Here is an 18401-nt window from a genome sequence, read left to right on the forward strand (position 1 = left end):
CCTAGTGTTTGCTAGTGCTGTTGGGGAGGGGTTAAACTAATATGGCAGGGGGATGGGAAACTATGCAGGGAGACAGAGGGAAGTAGAATGGGGACAGAAACAAAAGATAGAAAGAAAAGTAAAAGTGGAGGGCAGAGAAACCCAAGGCAAAAAGTAAAAAGGGCCAAATTAAAGCAAAATTCTAAAGGGGCAAAGTGTGTTAAAAAGACAAGCCTGAAGGTTCTGTGCCTCAATGCGAGGGGTATTCGGAATAAGATGGAGGAATTAACTACGCAGATAGCAGTTAATGGGTATGATGTAATTGGCATCATGGAGACATGGCTCCAGGGTGACCAAGGCTTGGAACTCAACATCCAGGGGTATTCAACATTTAGGAAGGATAGACAGAATGGAAAAGGAGGTGGGGTGGCGTTGCTGGTTAAAGAGGAAATTAATGCAATAGTAAGGAAGGGCATTAGCTTGGATGATGTGGAATCAGTATGGGTGGAGCTACGGAATACCAAAGGGCAGAAAACGCTAGTGGGAGTTGTGTACAGACCACCAAACAGTAGTAGAGAGGTTGGGGACAGCAAACAAGAAATTAGGGTTGCGTGCAAGGTACAGCAGTTATCATGGGCGACTTTAATCTACATATTGATTGGGCTAACCAAACAGGTAGCAATGTGGTGGAGGAGGATTTCCTGGGGTATATTTGCTATGGTTTTCTAAACCAATATGTCGAGGAACCAACTAGAGGGCTGGCCATCCTAGACTGGGTGATGCGTAATGAGAAAGGACTAATTAGCAATTTTGTTGTGCGAGGCCCCTTGGGGAAGAGTGACCATAATATGGTAGAGTCCTTTATTAAGATGGAGAGTGACACAGTTAATTCAGAGACTAGGGTCCTGAACTTAAGGAAAGGTAACTTCGATGACATGAGATGTGAATTAGCTAGTATAGATTGGCGAGTGATACTTAAAGGGTTGACGGTGGATAGGCAATGGCAAACATTTAAAGATCACATCGATGAACTTCAACAATTGTACATCCCTGACTGGAGTAAAAATAAAACGGGGAAGGCGACTCAACCGTGGCTAACAAGGGAAATTAAGGATAGTGTTAAATCCAAGAAAATCCATCCTAAAAATCATGGTTTAAAAACTAGTATTAAAACACTCTACCTAAACGCATGCAGCATTCGAAATAAAAGTAAATGAGTTGACGGCACAAATCATTACAAATGGGTATGATTTGGTGGCCATTACAGAAACGTGGTTGCAGGGTGGCCAAGACTGAGAATTAAACATACAGGGGTATCTGACAATTTGGAAGGATAGACAAGAAGGGAAAGGAGGTGGGGTAGCTCTGTTAATAAAGGATGATATCAGGGCAGTTGTGAGAGATGATATTGGCTCGAATGAACAAAATGTTGAATCATTGTGGGTGGAGATTAGAGATAGTAAGGGGAAAAAGTCACCGGTGGGCGTAGTTTATAGGCCCCCAAATAATAACTTCACGGTGGGGCGGGCAATAATCAAGGGAATAATAGAGGCATGTGAAAAGGGAACGGCAGTAATCATGGGGGATTTTAACCTACATATCGATTGGTCAAATCAAATCGCACGGGTTAGCCTCGAGGAGGAATTCATAGAATGCATGCGGGATTGTTTCTTAGAACAGTACGTTACAGAACCTACAGGGGAGCAAGCTATCTTAGATCTGGTCCTGTGTAATGAGACAGGAATAATAAACGATCTCCTAATAAAAGATCCTCTCGGAATGAGTGATCACAGTATGGTTGAATTTGTAATACAGATTGAGGGTGAGGAAGTAGTGTCTCAAACGAGCGTACTATGCTTAAACAAAGGGGACTACAGTAGGATGAGGGCAGAGTTAGCTAAAGTAGACTGGAAACACAGACTAAACGGTGGCACAATTGAGGAACAGTGGAGGACTTTAAAGGAGCTCTTTCATAGTGCTCAACAAAAATATATTCCAGTGAAAAAGTAGGGCGGTAAGAGAAGGGATAACCAGCCGTGGATAACCAAGGAAATAAAGGAGAGTATCAAATTAAAAACCAATGCGTATCAGATGGCCAAGGTTAGTGGGAAACTAGAAGATTGGGAAAATTTTAAACGACAGCAAAGAATGACTAAGAAAGCAATAAAGAAAGGAAAGATAGATTACGAAAGTAAACTTGTGCGAAACATAAAAACAGATAGTAAAAGCTTTTACCGATATATAAAACGGAAGAGATTGACAAAAGTAAATGTTGGTCCCTTAGAAGATGAGAAGGGGGATTTAATAATGGGAAATGTGGAAATGGCTGAGACCTTAAACAATTATTTTGCTTCGGTATTCACAGTGGAAGACACAAAAACCATGCCAAAAATTGCTGGTCACGGGAATGGAGGACCTTGAGACAATCACCATCACTAGGGAGGTAGTGCTGGACAGGCTAATGGGATTCAAGGTAGACAAGTCCCCTGGTCCTGATGAAATGCATCCCACGGTATTAAAAGAGATGGCGGAAGTTATAGCAGATGCATTTGTTATAATCTACCAAAATTCTCTGGACTCTGGGGAAGTACCAGCGGATTGGAAAGCAGCTAATGTAACGCCTCTGTTTAAAAAAGTGGGCAGACAAAAGGCAGGTAACTACAGGCCGGTTAGTTTAACATCTGTAGTGGGGAAAATGCTTGAAGCTATCATTAAGGAAGGAATAGCAGGACATCTAGATAGGAATAGTGCAATCAAGCAGACGCAACATGGATTCGTGAAGGGGAAATCATGTTTAACTAATTTACTGGAATTCTTTGAGGATATAACGAGCATGGTGGATAGAGATGTACCAATGGATGTGGTGTATTTAGATTTCCAAAAGGCATTCGATAAGGTGCCACACAAAAGGTTACTGCAGAAGATAAAGGTACGCGGAGTCAAAGGAAATGTATTAGCATGGATCGAGAAATGGCTGGTTAACAGAAAGCAGAGTCAGGATAAATGGGTCCTTTTCGGGTTGGAAATCGGTGGTTAGTGGTGTGCCACAGGGATCGGTGCTGGGACCACAACTGTTTACAATATACATAGATGACCTGGAAGAGGGGACAGAGTATAGTGTAACAAAATTTGGAGATGACACAAAGATTAGTGGGAAAGCGGGTTGTGTAGAGAGGCTGCAAAGAGATTTAGATAGGTTAAGCGAATGGGCTAAGGTTTGGCAGATGGAATAGACAAGATAGAGGCAGAGAGGTTGTTTCCACTGGTCGGGGGGACTAGAACTAGGGGGCACAGCCTCAAAATACGGGGCAGCCAATTTAAAACCGAGTTGAGAAGGAATTTCTTCTCCCAGAGGGTTGTGAATCTGTGGAATTCTCTGCCCAAGGAAGCAGTTGCGGCTAGCTCATTGAATGTATTCAAGTCACAGATAGATAGATTTTTAACCAAGGGTATTAAGGGTTACGGGGAGCGGGCGGGTAAGTGGAGCTGAGTCCACGGCCAGATCAGCCATGATCTTGTTGAATGGCGGGGCAGGATCGAGGGGCTAGATGGCCTACTCCTGTTCCTAATTCTTATGTTCTTATGTTCTTATGTATGAATGCAATGTTGGAAAATGTGAGGTCATCCAACTTGGGAAAAAAAAACAGTAAAAGGGAACATTATTTGAATGGGGAGAAATTACAACATGCTGCGGTGCAGAGGGACCTGGGGGTCCTTGTGCACGAATCCCAAAAAGTTAGTTTGCAGGTGCAGCAGGTAATCAGGAACGCGAATGGAATGTTGGCCTTCATTGCGAGAGGGATGGAGTACAAAAGCAGAGAGGTCCTGCTGCAACTGTACAGGGTATTGGTGAGGCCGCACCTGGAGTACTGCGTGCAGTTTTGGTCACCTTACTTAAGGAAGGATATACTAGCCTTGGAGGGGGTACAGAGACGATTCACTAGGCTGATTCCGGAGATGAGGGGGTTACCTTATGATGATAGATTGCGTAGACTGGGTCTTTATTCGTTGGAGTTCAGAAGGATGAGGGGTGATCTTATAGAAACATTTAAAATAATGAAAGGGATAGACAAGATAGAGGCAGAGAGGTTGTTTCCACTGGTCGGGGAGATTAGAACTAGGGGGCATAGCCTCAAAATACAGGGGAGACAATTTAAAACCGAGTTGAAAAGGAATTTCTTCTCCCAGAGGGTTGTGAATCTGTGGAATTCTCTGCCCAAGGAAGCAGTTGAGGCTAGCTCATTGAATGTATTCAAATCACAGATAGATAGATTTTTAACCAATAAGGGAATTAAGGGTTATGGGGAGCGGACGAGTAAGTGGAGCTGAGTCCACGGCCAGATCAGCCATGATCTTTTTGAATGGCGGAGCAGGCTCGAGGGGCTAGATGGCCTACTCCTGTTCCTAATTCTTATGTTCTTATGAAGAGGCATATAAATTGGCCAGAAAAAGCAGCAAACCTAAGGACTGGGAGAATTTTGTAATACAGCAGAAGAGGACAAAGGGTTTAATTGGGAGGGGGAAAAGAAGAGTACGAGAGGAAGCTTGCTGGCAACATAAAAACTGACTGCAAAAGCTTCTATAGATATGTGAAGAGAAAAAGATTAGTGAAAACAAACGTAGGTCCCTTGCAGTCAGATTCAGGTGAATTTATAATGGGGAACAAAGAAATGGCGGACCAGTTAAACAAATACTTTGGTTCTGTTTTCACGAAGCAAGACACAAATAACCTTCCGGAAATACTAGGGGACCGAGGGTCTAATGAGAAGGAGGAACTGAAGGTAATCCTCATTCGGCGGGACATTGTGTTCGGGAAATTGATGGGATTGAAGGCCGATAAATCCCCAGGACCTGATAGTCTGCATCCCAGAGTGCTTAAAGAAATAACCCTTGAAATACTGGATGCATTGGTGATTATTTGCCAACAGTCTATCGACTCTGGATCTGTTCCTATGGACTGGAGGGTAACTAATGTAACACACTTTTTAAGAAAGGAGGGAGAGAGAAAACGGATAATTATAGACCGATTAGCGTGACATCAGTAGTGGGGAAAATGTTGGAATCAATTATTAAAGATGAAATAGCAGCACATTTGGAAAGCAGTGACAGGATCGATCCAAGTCAGCATGGATTTATGAAAGGGAAATCTTGCTTGACAAATCTTCTAGAATTTTTTGAGGATGTAACTGGTAGAGGGGACAAGGGAGAACCAGTGGATGTGGTGTATTTCGACTTTCAAAAGGCTTTTGACAAGGTCCTACACAAGAGATCGGTGTGTAAAATTAAAGCACATGGTATTGGGGTAATATACTGACGTGGATAGAGAACTGGTTGGCAGACAGGAAACGGAGAGTCGGGATAAATGGGTCCTTTTCAGAATGGCAGGCAGTGACTAGTGGGGTACTGCAGGACTCAGTGCTAGGACCCCAGCTATCTACAATATACATTAATGATTTGGATGAGGGAATTGAGTGTAATATCTCCAAGTTTTCAGATGACACTAAACTGGCTGGCGGTGTGAGCTGTGAGGAGGACGCTAAAAGGCTGCAGGGTGACTTGGACAGGTTAAGTGAGTGGGCAAATGCATGGCAGATGCAGTATAATGTGGATAAATGTGTGGTTATCCACTTTGGTGGCAAAAACATGAAGGCAGAATATTATCTGAATGACGGCAGATTAGGAAAAGGAGGTGCAGCGAGACCTGGGTGTCATGGTACATCAGTCATTGAAAGTTGGCATGCAGGTACAGTAGGCGGTGAAGGCAGCAAATGGTATGTTGGCCTTCATAGCTAGGGGATTTGAGTAGAGGAGCAGAGAGGTCTTACTGCAGTTGTACAGGGCATTAGTGACGCTTCACCTGGAATATTGTGTTCAGTTTTGGTCTCCTAATCTGAGGAAGGACATTCTTGCTATTGAGGGAGTGCAGCGAAGGTTCACCAGACTGATTCCCGGGTTGGCAGGACTGACATATGAGGAGAGACTGGATCGACTGGGCCTGTATTCACTGGAGTTTAGAAGGATGAGGGGGGATCTCACAGAAACATATAAAATTCTGACGGGACTGGACAGGTTCGATGCAGGAAGAATGTTCTCGATGTTGGGGAAGTCCAGAGCCAGAGGACATAGTCTAAGGATAAGGGCTAAGCCATTTAGGACTGAGATGAGGAGAAACTTCTTCACTCAGAGTTGTTAACCTGTGGAATTCCCTACTGCAGAGAGTTGTTGATGCCAGTTCATTGGATATATTCAAGAGGGAGTTAGATGTGGCCCTTACGGCTAAGGGGATCAAAGGGTATGGAGAGAAAGCTGGAAAGTGGTAGAGGTGAATGATCAGCCATGATCTTATTGAATGGTGGTGCAGGCTCGAAGGGCCTACTCCTGCACCTATTTTCTATGTTTCTATGACTGTGCCAGTCAAATATAAATTAAAATGCAAGTTTTCTTCCAGTTCATTAACATTTAATTATATATAAATCAAGGCAGTCAACTGATCACACAGTTAATTTCAACGATTAACGCGCCTTAACAAAAATGAATCTCCAAAAAAGTAAACGCATGAATGGCAGAAGTTAACTGCGATTAATTGGCAGTCCGATCAATGGGCTTAATTTTCCGCAAAGCATTTTTTTGGGCGTTACGCCCGATTTTTTGGGGCCTATGTACGCCAAAAAAAAATATTCTAAGTTTTCCCCGTTGGTTTTCTTTATTTTGGCGTAGCATCAGGCACAGCATTGGAAGGTAGGTAGCGCAGGGGTCCCCTACGGTCATCTCCCTCCAAAACAGATAACACTGTGTTGGGTACTGTTGGGGGAGATGACTCATCAGGGGAAGGCAGCAGCAGCAGCCAAGTTTATGGCACCATGGGTGGCTCTGCTGCACAGGAGGGCAGGAAAAAGAGTGGGAGAGCGATAGTGATAGGGGATTCTATTGTAAGTGAACAGATAGGCGATTCTGCGGCTGCAAACAAGACTCCAGGATGGTACGTTGTCTCCCTGGTACAAGGGTCAAGGATGTCTCGGAGCGGCTGCAGCGGATTCTGGAGGGGGAGGGGGAACAGCCAGCTGTCATGGTGCATATAGCTACCAATGATATAGGTAAAAAAACAGGATGAGATGCTACAAGCTGAATTTAGAGAGCTGGGAGTTAAATTAAAAAGTAGGACCTCAATGGTAGTAATCTCAGGATTGCTACCAGTGCCATGTGCTAGTCAGAGTAGGAATTGCAAGATAGTTCAGATGAATATGTGGCTTGAGGAATGGTGCAAGGAGGAGGGATTCAGATTCCTGGAACCGGTTCTGGGGGAGCTGGGACCAGTACAAACTGGATGGTCTGCACCTGGGCAGGATCGGAACCAATGTCCTAGGCGGAGTGTTTGCTAGTGCTGTTGGGGAGGGGTTAAACGAATATGGCAGGGGCATGGGAATCTATGTAGGGAGGCAAAGGGAAGTAAAAAGGGGGCAGAAGCAAAAGGTAGGGAGGAGAAAAGCAAGAGTGGAGGGCAGAGAAATCAAGAGCAAAAATCAAAAAGGGCCACATTACAACACAATTCTAAAAGAATAAAGAGTGTTAAAAAAAGTAAGCCTGAAGGCTCTGAGTCTCAATGCGAGGAGCATTCGTAATAAGGTGGACAAATTAACTGTGCAGATAGCTGTTAACGGGTATGATGTAATTGGGATTACGGAGACATGGCTCCAGGATAACCAAGGCTGGGAACTCAACATCCGGGGGTATTCAATATTCAGGAAGGAAAAGGAGGTGGAATAGCGTTAATGGTTAGAGGTGGTTATCGCAATAGTAAGGAAGGACATTAGCTTGGATGATGTGGAATCTATACGGGTAGAGCTGTGAAACACCAAAGGGCAGAAAACATTAGTGGGAGTTGTGTAGAGACCACCAAACAGTAGTAGGGAGGTTGGGGATGGCATCAAACAGAAAATTAGGGACACGTGCAATAAGGGTAGAGCAGTTATCATGGGTGACTTTAACCTACATATTGATTGGGCTAACCAAACTGGTAGCAATACTGTGGAGGAGGATTTCTTGGCGTGTATAAGGGATGGTTTTCTAGACCAATATATCGAGGAACCAACTAGAGAGCAGGCCATCCTAGACTAGGTCTTGTGTAACGAGAGGGGATTAATTAGTAATCTGGTCGTGTGTGATCATAATATGGTAGAATTCTTCATTAAGATGGAGCAACACAGTTAAGTCAGAGACTAGGGTCCTGAACTTAAAGAAAGGAACCTTCGATGGTGTGAGACGTGATTTGGCTAGGACAGACTGGCGAATGATACTTAAAGGGTTGCCGGTGGATAAGCAATGGCAGACATTTAAAGATCACATGGATGAATTACAACAATTGTACATCCCTGTCTGGAGTAAAAATAAAACAGGAAAGGTGACTCAACTGTGGCTAACAAAGGAAATTAGGGATAGTGTTAAATCCAAGGAAGAGGCATATAAATTGGCCAGAAAAAGCAGCAGACCTGAGGACTGGGAGAAATTTAGAATTCAGCAGAGGAGGACTAAAGGTTTAATTTGGAGGGGAGGAAATAGAGTATGAGAGTAAGCTTACAGGGAACCATAAAAACTGACTGCAAAAGCTTCTATAGATATGTGAAGAGAAAAAGATTAGAGAAGACTAATGTAGGTCCCTTGCAGTCAGAATCAGGTAAATTCATAATGGAGAACAAGGAAATGGCAGACCAATTGAACAAATACTTTGGTTCTGTCTTCACTAACGAAGACACGAATAACCTCCCGAAAATACTAGGGGACCGACGGTCTAGCGAGAAGGAGAAACTGAGGGAAATCCTTATTAGTCAGGAAATGGTGTTGGGGAAACTGATGGGACTGAAGGCCGATAAATCCCCAGGGCCTGATAGTCTGCATCACAGAGTACTTAAGGAAGTGGCCCTAGAAATCGTAGATGCATTGGTGGTCATTTTCCAAAATTCCATGGACTCTGGATCAGTACCTATGTATTGGAGGGAGCTAATGTAACCCCACTTTTAAAAAAAGGAAGGAGAGAGAAAACAGGGAAGTATAGATGGTTAGCCTGACATCGGTGGTGGGGAAAATGCTGGAATCAATTATTAAAGATGTAATAGCAGCGCATTTGGAAAGCAGTGACAGGATCGGTCCAAGTCAGCATGGATTTATGAAAGGGGAATCAAGCTTGACAAATCTTCGCGTTTTGTGAGGATGTAACTAGTAGAGTGGATAAAGGAAAACCAGTGGATGTGGTGTATTTGGACTTTCAAAAGGCTTTTGACAAGGTCCCACACAAGAGATTAGTATGCGAAATTAAGGCGCATGGTATTGGGGTAATGTATTGACATGGATAGAGAACTGGTTGGCAGACAGGAAGCAAAGAGTGGGAATAAACAGGTACTTTTCAGAATGGCAGGCAGTGACTAGTGGGGTACTGTAAGGTTCAGTGCTGAGACCCCAGCTATTTACAATATAATGATTTGGACAAAGGAATTGAATGTAATTTCTCCAAGTTTGCAGATGACACTAAGCTGGGTGGCAGTGTGAGCTGTGAGGAGGATGCTAAGAGGCTGCAGGGTGACGGACAGGTTAGGTGAATGGGCAAATGCATGGATAATGTGGATAAATGTGAGGTTATCCATTTTATTGGCAAAAGCAGGAAGGCAGATTATCTGAATGGTGTCAGATTAGTAAAAGGGGAGGTGCAACGAGACCTGGGTGGCATCGTACATCAGTCACTGAAGGTAGGCATGCAGGTACAGCAGGCAGTAAAGATAGCAAATGGCATGCTGGCCTTAATAGTGAGAGGATTTGAGTTTCAGAGGAGGGAGGTCTTACTACAGTTGTACAGGGCCTTGGTGAGACCACACCTTGAGTATTGTGTGCAGTTTTGACCTCCTAATCTGAGGAAGGACGTGCTTGCTATTGAGGGAGTGCAGCGAAGGTTCACCAGACTAATTGCCAGGATGGCAGGACTGACATATGAAGAAAGACTGAATCGGCTAGGCTTATACTCACTGGAATTTAGAAGAATGAGAGGGGACCTCATAGAAACGTTTAAAATTCTGACGGGTTTGGACAGGTTGGATGCAGGAAGAATGTTCCCAATGTTGGGGAAGTCCAGAACCAGGGGTCACAGTCTAAGGATAAGGGGTAAGCCATTTTGGACTGAGATGAGTAGAAGCGTTTTCATCCAGAGAGTGGTGAACCTGTGGAATTCTCTACCACAGAAAGTAGTTGAGGCCAATTCACTAAATATATTCAAAAGGGAGTTAGATGAAGTCCTTACTACTCGGGGGATCAAGGGGTATGGCGTGAAAGCAGGAAGTGGGTACTGAAGTTTCATGTTCAGCCATGAACTCATTGAATGGCGGTGCAGGCTAGAAGGGCTGAATGGCCTGCTCCTGCACCTATTTTCTATGTTTCTATGAATGGCAGTACAGGTTCGAACTGCCGAATGGCCTGCTCCTCCACCTATTTTCTATGTTTCTATGTGACCCAACCTTTATTTTTGGGGGTGGAGCCTTGATCTGCGCCAAAAAGATCGGGCTGCCATGGTAACCAGGGACACAATGTGAGCTGAGGCTGCAAAGTGAAGCATACAGCCAACTCCCAACACATTAAAAGAATTGAACACATAGCAGCAACTTACCTCCAACCCCGCCTGAAGGGCTTGGCGGTTTCTCTCTCTTGACCTAAAAAACTCGTAACTAACCAAGTTACACTAGTGTAAATTGATTAGGAAACAGTGATTTTTCAACTGAGGCCAAAAAGAGCAGCTTGCTCCAAAAAAAAACAGCGCAAATCACGGGAAAATGGAGCCCAAAAATCCAAAAACCAGTGCCTAATGTAAGCATTTCCAATTCACATATTAGAATAGTGCATACACAAGAAAATTATAGGACAAGAAATGAGTACTGCCATCATAACGCATCCATCTAGCATCAACTCTCCCATTTTAAACATCTCTAATCTTTGTCTCCACTGCTTGGCAGGCTTACCAAAAATCCGAGTAGAGTCATTGGGGACGAAATGGCCCCTTTTTATAGACCCGTTAGGTGCTAATGATTTATCACCCGGGTGCGGCCAGCGGAAGTGACCCACCCGGAACTGCCCCGGGATGCTGCGGGCGAAAACGGGTTTGCGCTGCGCCTCTTACTTTTCGCCCCGGGTGGGGGCGCACACGGCGATGCCATTGCCATGCGCGCTGACCCCTTATCGCCTCGACCCCTTTGCGCCTAGTGAGGGAAACTGCTCTGCAGGACGAGAGATTGGCGTGGGGTGATGCCAATGACGGCTTTGCGGGTTGCGAAGGTGTCGTGGCTGGGGCACCCTGGCTTCCTTTAAAGGTGAGGGCCTTTCGCCGCGGCCGTCATCTTTTTTAGTTCAGCCACCAACATGCAGCAGCCCAGTCAAAACCCTCCCTGATGGCCTAGTGGGTGTCAGGAAAGCGGCTGCAGCGACCCTCCCCGCTAACTGCCCCGTGGAGGCAAATCACGCCTCCGATATTGCCCTTCATTCATTTTTTTTTTTTAAACAAAGATCCCAATTCCACAACATTTAGTGACCCATCTCGCCGGGTGCTAAATATTCATTTAATTCAAATTGTGCGCCCCGAACGGGACGCAGGGCAATTTCACCCCCATCGTTTATAAATTTACTGTTACCAATTTAAATGTCATCTTATCCTATCTCCTTCGCTTAGTTTAAAATATTCTAGGTTTACATTAATCTATACCGTTCAGTATTCTGTGCATCCGTGTGGCCTGCCTCAACCACCGTCTTTCTAGATTGCAAAGCTAGAGCTTCTTTAAATTTTCCTCATAGCCCAGTTTTTTTTTTACAATTGCGATTAATCTTGACCCTTTTCTCTGCACTCGCTCCAATGCATGCATGGTTTATCTTTTCAGCTTGCTAAAAAGAACAGGGTGGCACGTTCAATCTATGTTAGCTGAAGAAAATCAGGACTTGATATAAAATTAAAATACTGCAGAAGCTGGAAATCTGAAATAAAAACAAATAAAAATCTGAAAGAAAATGCTGTGAATATTCAACAGGTGAGGCAGCACCTTTGGAGAGAGAGAAACAGAGTTAACGTCTCAGTTCGAGGATCTTTTGTCAGAATTAGAAAAAGTTAGAGATGTCTAACTTTTTCCAGTTCTGACAAAAAGTCATTGACTCTGTTTCTCACTCTACAGATGCTGCGTGACCTGCTGAGCATTTCCAGCATATTGTTTTTTTCCGGGACTTATTGATGCTGTCTACACAAGGTATTGAGTTTGAGAAACACTCAAGCCATTCAGACCTGTTGTACTTTTAACACCGATTCTTTTTTCCACCAATTTATTGAAAAGTAAAAACGCTGAACAGATCTGCCTCAGTTTGAATCACTGTTGATTCACGGTAAAATGCAATGCATGTTGTTTTAAATTTCTCTAATGACATTTTTTTAATCCTTTAATTCTTCAGTTTCTTCATCCCTCATGATAGATTTTTGATTCCAGAAATGCCAATTGCCCTTCAGTATGTCACTCAAGTTACTATTCTTCCTGGAGGGTATGAGTAGCAAGTATTGGTTTGGTTATTTAATGAGTCACCAGCACAGCATAGCCAAGCACAACCCTGTCCTTACCAGGTGCCTGCTTACATATTTTTCAGCAGAGAGCAGTATTCTGGAGTGGGAATCCCAGCTCAGAGATGTACCCTACACCTCAGCAGCAAAGCGCTTTAAGTTTGCATGGTTCAAATCAATTACTGCCGCTTGCCCTTTATAAATGTCAGCTGAATTTCTACAAATCACACAGTAGAGCTTAAAAGAAAAAAAAACATTTCTCAACTCTTCCCTATCATTGCCAAAGTGCTGTAACAGCAGTATTACAACAAAGGTATTTAAGAAAACTGCAAGGTCTGGAACAATCTGTTCATCTGCAAGGACATCTACAGTAAAATTGCAGCAACCAGCAGCAATGCAAATGTTCCACATTAGTCAATTTTAACAAGTGTTCTTTCAGTCAGTTCTATGAAGATTAGTTCTATGGCTTTTAACAATCAATATGATTAAGGGCCATGCAGCTTGGTTTGTAGCAACTTGGATACAAGATAGTTCAACTATAAGATGCCAGAATGGGAAGTAGATTTTCATCGCTGTGTGAAGGCTCCTAGAATGCAGCTGTGGAACAATGCCAGTGCTGTCACGTGAACTTTAGCTTTTAGTGATGCCACAGCGGAAAACAAGATTACGAAGGAACTTTAAAATTTAAGCAATAGCAGACAATAATCATCAAGACTAAAGATGCACAATATTGATTTCACTGAATCCATTTTTATTTGCTGGAGTAATGAAGATCAAAGGCTTTTGGCTTTCACATTGAAAGAGACCACATAGCAAGATGAAAGACACTCTTCTGGCATTTCACCACCACAAAAGAACAGCGCGATTCCAATTACTTCAGTCAAAGAGATGCTCTGCAAAAACCTCTAACCTAGAAGCGCAAACGCAATGTACACAAATAAATTGAATTTTTTATCTATGGATTGGCAAATCAACTGTTGCAGCTCAATTTCTTACTGCAGCAATGGATCTGTTAGTCCCAGGGGAGAAATCCCTGGGTTCCATTCACTGATGGTCCATCTGTTGTCCCCAGCTGCATCTCATGTTGGACATGTTTTGCTTCGTGTTGGAACTAAATTCTGTGCTCCAGGTGGGAATTTCTGGTCTTGTGATGAATCAGGAATTCTCACCTGCAGCAGAGAGTCCAACCTGGAAAGATGCAGCATCAGACAAAGCTGCACCCATAAACAGACCACCAGGAAGTAGAGTTGATGTTTCTGTTCAGCTGTGCGGCTGCGCAGTGAACTGCAGGTCCCGTGCAGGCCGCTCAACGGCATTGTAATGGAAAAACCGTGCATGCCCAGTAATTTGAATGGCTGTGCACCTACAAAAAAAGTGGGAACATTGGTAAAGTATCTATGAACTTTGTGGTGGAAGTGGGCAAGTTGCAGAGTGCACCTCTGAAGTCAGGAGGGGAAGGAGAAAAAAAGAGAAATGGGAGAAAAAGAGAGCGAGAGAGAGAGAGAGAGGTGTTGGCAAAGTGTGCATTTTTGGGAACTGCAAGGTGAGGATTGGAAGGAGAGCATATTTGTGAACTGGAGGGAGGGCGGGGTGGGGGAAGAGAATGCCTTTGAAGAACAATGGCCACTAAGGTAGCTTTTGGGGATGTGGGAGGGGGTCGGAACTAGACAGGAAAAATGCCTCCATGAAAGTTGGAGGCAAACATCTCGGTGAAAGGAAAAATTGTTGAGGTGGTTTTTGGGCAAGTGATGGATGGTCTGTTGAATACAGAAAAATCCAAATGTTTTAGATTTTTAATTTTTTTTTTAAAAGTAGTAGGAAAGTATAAATTATGGGGCCCAAGTTTCTACATGATTTGCGCCTGATTTTTAGGAGCAACTGGTGGAGAACGGACTATCTTAGAAATCGCAATTCTCCACATTTTTTTTTCTGCAGTTCTAGTGAGGTAGAACAGTTCTACTATGGAACAGAATTTTTTCTTCAAAAGGGGGCGTGTCCGGCCACTGACGCCTGATTTCAAAGTTTCCACAGTGAAAACGTACTCCAAACTAAAGTAGAATGGAGCAAGTGAAGATTTTTGTAGAACTGAAAAAACCTGTTCTACACATTAAAAAAATCAGACGCAGGTTACAAATTAGGCGTCCAGAACGAGGTGGGGGGGGAAGGGAAGTCATTAAATTCTACAATCAATCCTTATTTATACTTCTACAAATATTATACAAATAAATCCAACCTGAATAAACATTTATAAGCAAAGAAAAGATTAAATAAACCATCTTCCTACCTGTGTGAAAGTGCTTTAGCCATCGTTCGTTGCCGCGGGGGTTGGGGAAGGAAACCGCCGTTTGTTGCCGCAGAGGGGAGGGAGGGGAAGGAGACAGCGGTTTGTTGCCACGGAGGGGAGGGAGGGGAAGGAGACAGCGGTTTGTTGCCGCGGAGGGGAAGGAGACAGCGGTTTGTTGCTGCCGCGGAGGGGGGGGAGGGAGGGGAAGGAGACAGCGGTTTGTTGCCGCAGAGGGGAGGGAGGGGAAGGAGACAGCGGTTTGTTGCCGCCGCAGAGGGGAGGGAGGGGAAGGAGACAGCGGTTTGTTGCCGCCGCGGAGGGGAGGGAGGGGAAGGAGACAGCGGTTTGTTGCCGTGGAGGGTGGGGAGGGGAAGGAGACAGTGATAAGGGTAGCCTCAGTGCTGATGGCAAAGTGCTTTTATTAAAAAATGTTCAAAAATTAAACAGCTACAAAGAACTACAAAAATGGCCGAGTGCCAATGTTTCCTTCACACTGCGCGTGCGCGAACGCCCCAACACGCATGCGCAGCGTTGCCGGCAGGAAAAAAATTAATTTAAATAGTACCCGCCCCTTCCCACTTACAAAATCGGCGCGAGTGTAGGCTCCGCCCCCCCTGGGCACCGCGCCAAACAGACAAGGAGCTGCAAAGCGCTCGAGAATAGCGCGTTTTTTTTCTGGCGCCGTTTTAGGCGCGAAAAACGGGTGCCCAGCTCGGAGGGGCGCCTGTTTTTTATCCTGTGGAAACTTGGGCCGATGAAGTTTAAAAAAAACATTTGAAATGTAAAAATGATCCATACCCTACAAATGCACAGTTAATGTAGAATCGACAATTTCAACAAGTGTGCACAATTCTAACTCCACTGCTCAGGCTCAAGTGATCAGCCGATTAGAAGAACAATGGAATCCACCCAAGATATCTTTCACACACAAGCAACACAAATAATTGCAATGGTAGATCTTGGGATAAAGCATGGAATTCAAGTGTGCCAAAGTTAGTTACTGCTTGTTTTGAAGTAGCAGTGGGAGGAGGGAAAAAATATTTTAATTAGTGATCAAAAGGCTGCTGGAAACTAATTAAACACAACGATTATGTATTCTTTTCTATTTCTAACTGGCATTGCAACACACTCAAAAATAATTTATATATCTCAACTTTTGTCTGCTTGCAGCAAATAAAACCCTAGTTTTGTACTTCAAGAACATTACAAAAAAACTGCTAAGATAAAAGGTACATCATGAAGGACAATTAAAAAACAAATCTTTTGATGTACTGCAGGAACACATTTTTTTTTGTCTTTGAAGAGAAATAATTGCACTGTGAACCAAAACCCATTGTGTATTGAGGAATTACTGAAAGCAAATCCCCACTCTAAACCTTTCTACTGATTTGTAAGTGACCTACAAATGTCAGGGTGTAACTTAGGCACTGCTGCAACACGGACTGTGCTAGCTGGCTGCTCTGTGTAATCACATTTTCACAGCAGTAGCAGACCATAAAAGGTAGGAATTAAGAGAATATTTGGCAGACTTTTACATCTCTGTTCAATCATGGTCAATTTCATCTCTCTTCTGAGTCAGTGCCAACTCGATTTTGTTCCCCATCTTACTCAAATAGCCACCCATTTTACATTATTTTAAATTGCTTTAAACAAATCAGTGATTGTGCTGCACAACATTCCATTCTCAAAGTTTAGATTAAAAAGTCAGATCCCTTTGTTCTGGTCAAATAACTTAAATCATCTCTATCCAACTAATTTATTCATTAGGTTATTAAATATTTTAAATACATCTTTCTTCTTAAATATTTGAATCATGCCTGCAACCAAATAGTTCTGAGGGTTAGCACATTACCTTTTTATTTCAAGCATCTGCCTACAAATGCGGTGCACACTGATGGTGGGGGGGGGGGGGGGGCGGAGGGGGTGAATACTTCCTCTCTGCCAAGTGCAAGAGTTGTAGGTGAAAAGAATTGAGGCAGGGTCAATCTTATGGATGTAAATGCACAGCACAGAACAGGGTAGAATCCTGCACTTATGAAGTGCTTATATCCTGGTCTTAGTTTAGTTTAGATCACGGGAAGTAGCATTCTAGCGTTTACATTGCTAAATCTGGTTTCTTATTCTAGTGGCAGAATCATAGGCACCAAAATTTTAATGGACTTCATATGCTGTTGATCATTACAAGTCAGATGATATGCTGTTTTAGGGCAGAAATGTTATATTATGCAATGCACAATATTATATTATACTAGTAAGATGAAGATGTGTCCTTGAATAGCAAAAATGTATTCAAGGGGAAGCTAAAGAAAAATAAGACTTGGTTTTATATAGTGCCTTTCACGACCACTGGACGTCTCAAAGCGCCTTACAATGTAGTACTTTTGGAGTGTAGTCACTATTGTAAGGTAGGAAAGGAATAGAAGAATATGTTGACAAGCTTAGATGAAGAGTGGTGGGAGGAGGCTCATGTGGAGCATAAACACCGCCATGGCCTGTTTGTGTTGTAAATACTTTGTAATACTTCAACGCCACAAAATCTAATTAGCTTCTGATAGTTTAATTGTTGTGTCGCCAGGGAACGGTGTCGGCTGGAAGGTGCTAGTCAGTTTCAGTCGTAGTGGAGAAGTGATGCCATTTAAAAACGGTTACAGATGCAAAACAAAGTGACATTTGGAGCTTTACAACTGAGGTTTCAGATTTTAAGTATTTTATACTAGTTCTGGTTTATAAAGTCCACATTATACCGTGAAATACGGAGTGCATTATTCTGCTGCCAAGATGTCCCTTTTAAGGCCATAAAGTCCCAATCCTGCCAAAGTGAGGTAAAAGTTTAAGTGCTCTTCAGGCTCCAGGTTATGAAATTTCTTTTAAATTATGATTGGTAATGGCATTCAGAAGTTAAGACATATTCTGGCTCCCGAGTCAAGTGACTGTCTGTTTTCTCCTGAGTCAAGTGACGGCCTGTGTTTGAAATGTGACAGATATATCATGGCGAGATACCAGGTCCTATTGATGTCTAACATGAAACTGTGATGGGATGGGAAATGCGAGTCAGACATACCGTGTTTATAATATTACTGGCAAATTTCCGATTGGGTTACTCACAGCAAGTAAGAGGAAGTGTTCTATTTGTTCCTGGACAATACACCATGTAAAGTGTAGGTATGTGTCCAATTAAAACTTCAATTAAGTAAACATGGGGTTCAAATAGAGATAAACTAAAAGGCTGTAAACATCCTGACTATGGTATTTTGTTTTCTTGACAGATTCATTATATCTTGGCTGTAAAGCGTTTTGAGACGTCCGGTGGTTGTGAAAGGCGCTATATAAATCCAAGTCTTTCTTTCTTTTACTTTCTATGAAGTATGATACCAAAAGTTTGATGAGAGACTTGATGTGTCAGAACTGTAACAGACCAAAAATGCACACTAGGCTACATAAAATAAATTGGAGTATTTCTTGCATCCCATCAAGTGCAATAAAACCAACACGCTTATGATCTCAAATGACTATGAAGAGTTGAAAAGAGATTACTTCATTACTTAGACATCAATAGGAGCTGGTATCTCGCCA

General features: G+C 43.2%; 1 protein-coding gene across 2 annotated transcripts in view; it reads right to left on the minus strand.

The window, feature by feature from the left end:
• Positions 1 to 18401, minus strand: part of rpap3 (RNA polymerase II associated protein 3) — a 60082-nt gene that overhangs the window by 21791 nt on the left and 19890 nt on the right. The gene's annotated exons all lie outside the window — the stretch shown is intronic.

The sequence above is a fragment of the Pristiophorus japonicus genome, chromosome 15, assembly GCF_044704955.1.
Source record: "Pristiophorus japonicus isolate sPriJap1 chromosome 15, sPriJap1.hap1, whole genome shotgun sequence".
Taxonomy (NCBI): Eukaryota; Metazoa; Chordata; class Chondrichthyes; family Pristiophoridae; genus Pristiophorus; species Pristiophorus japonicus.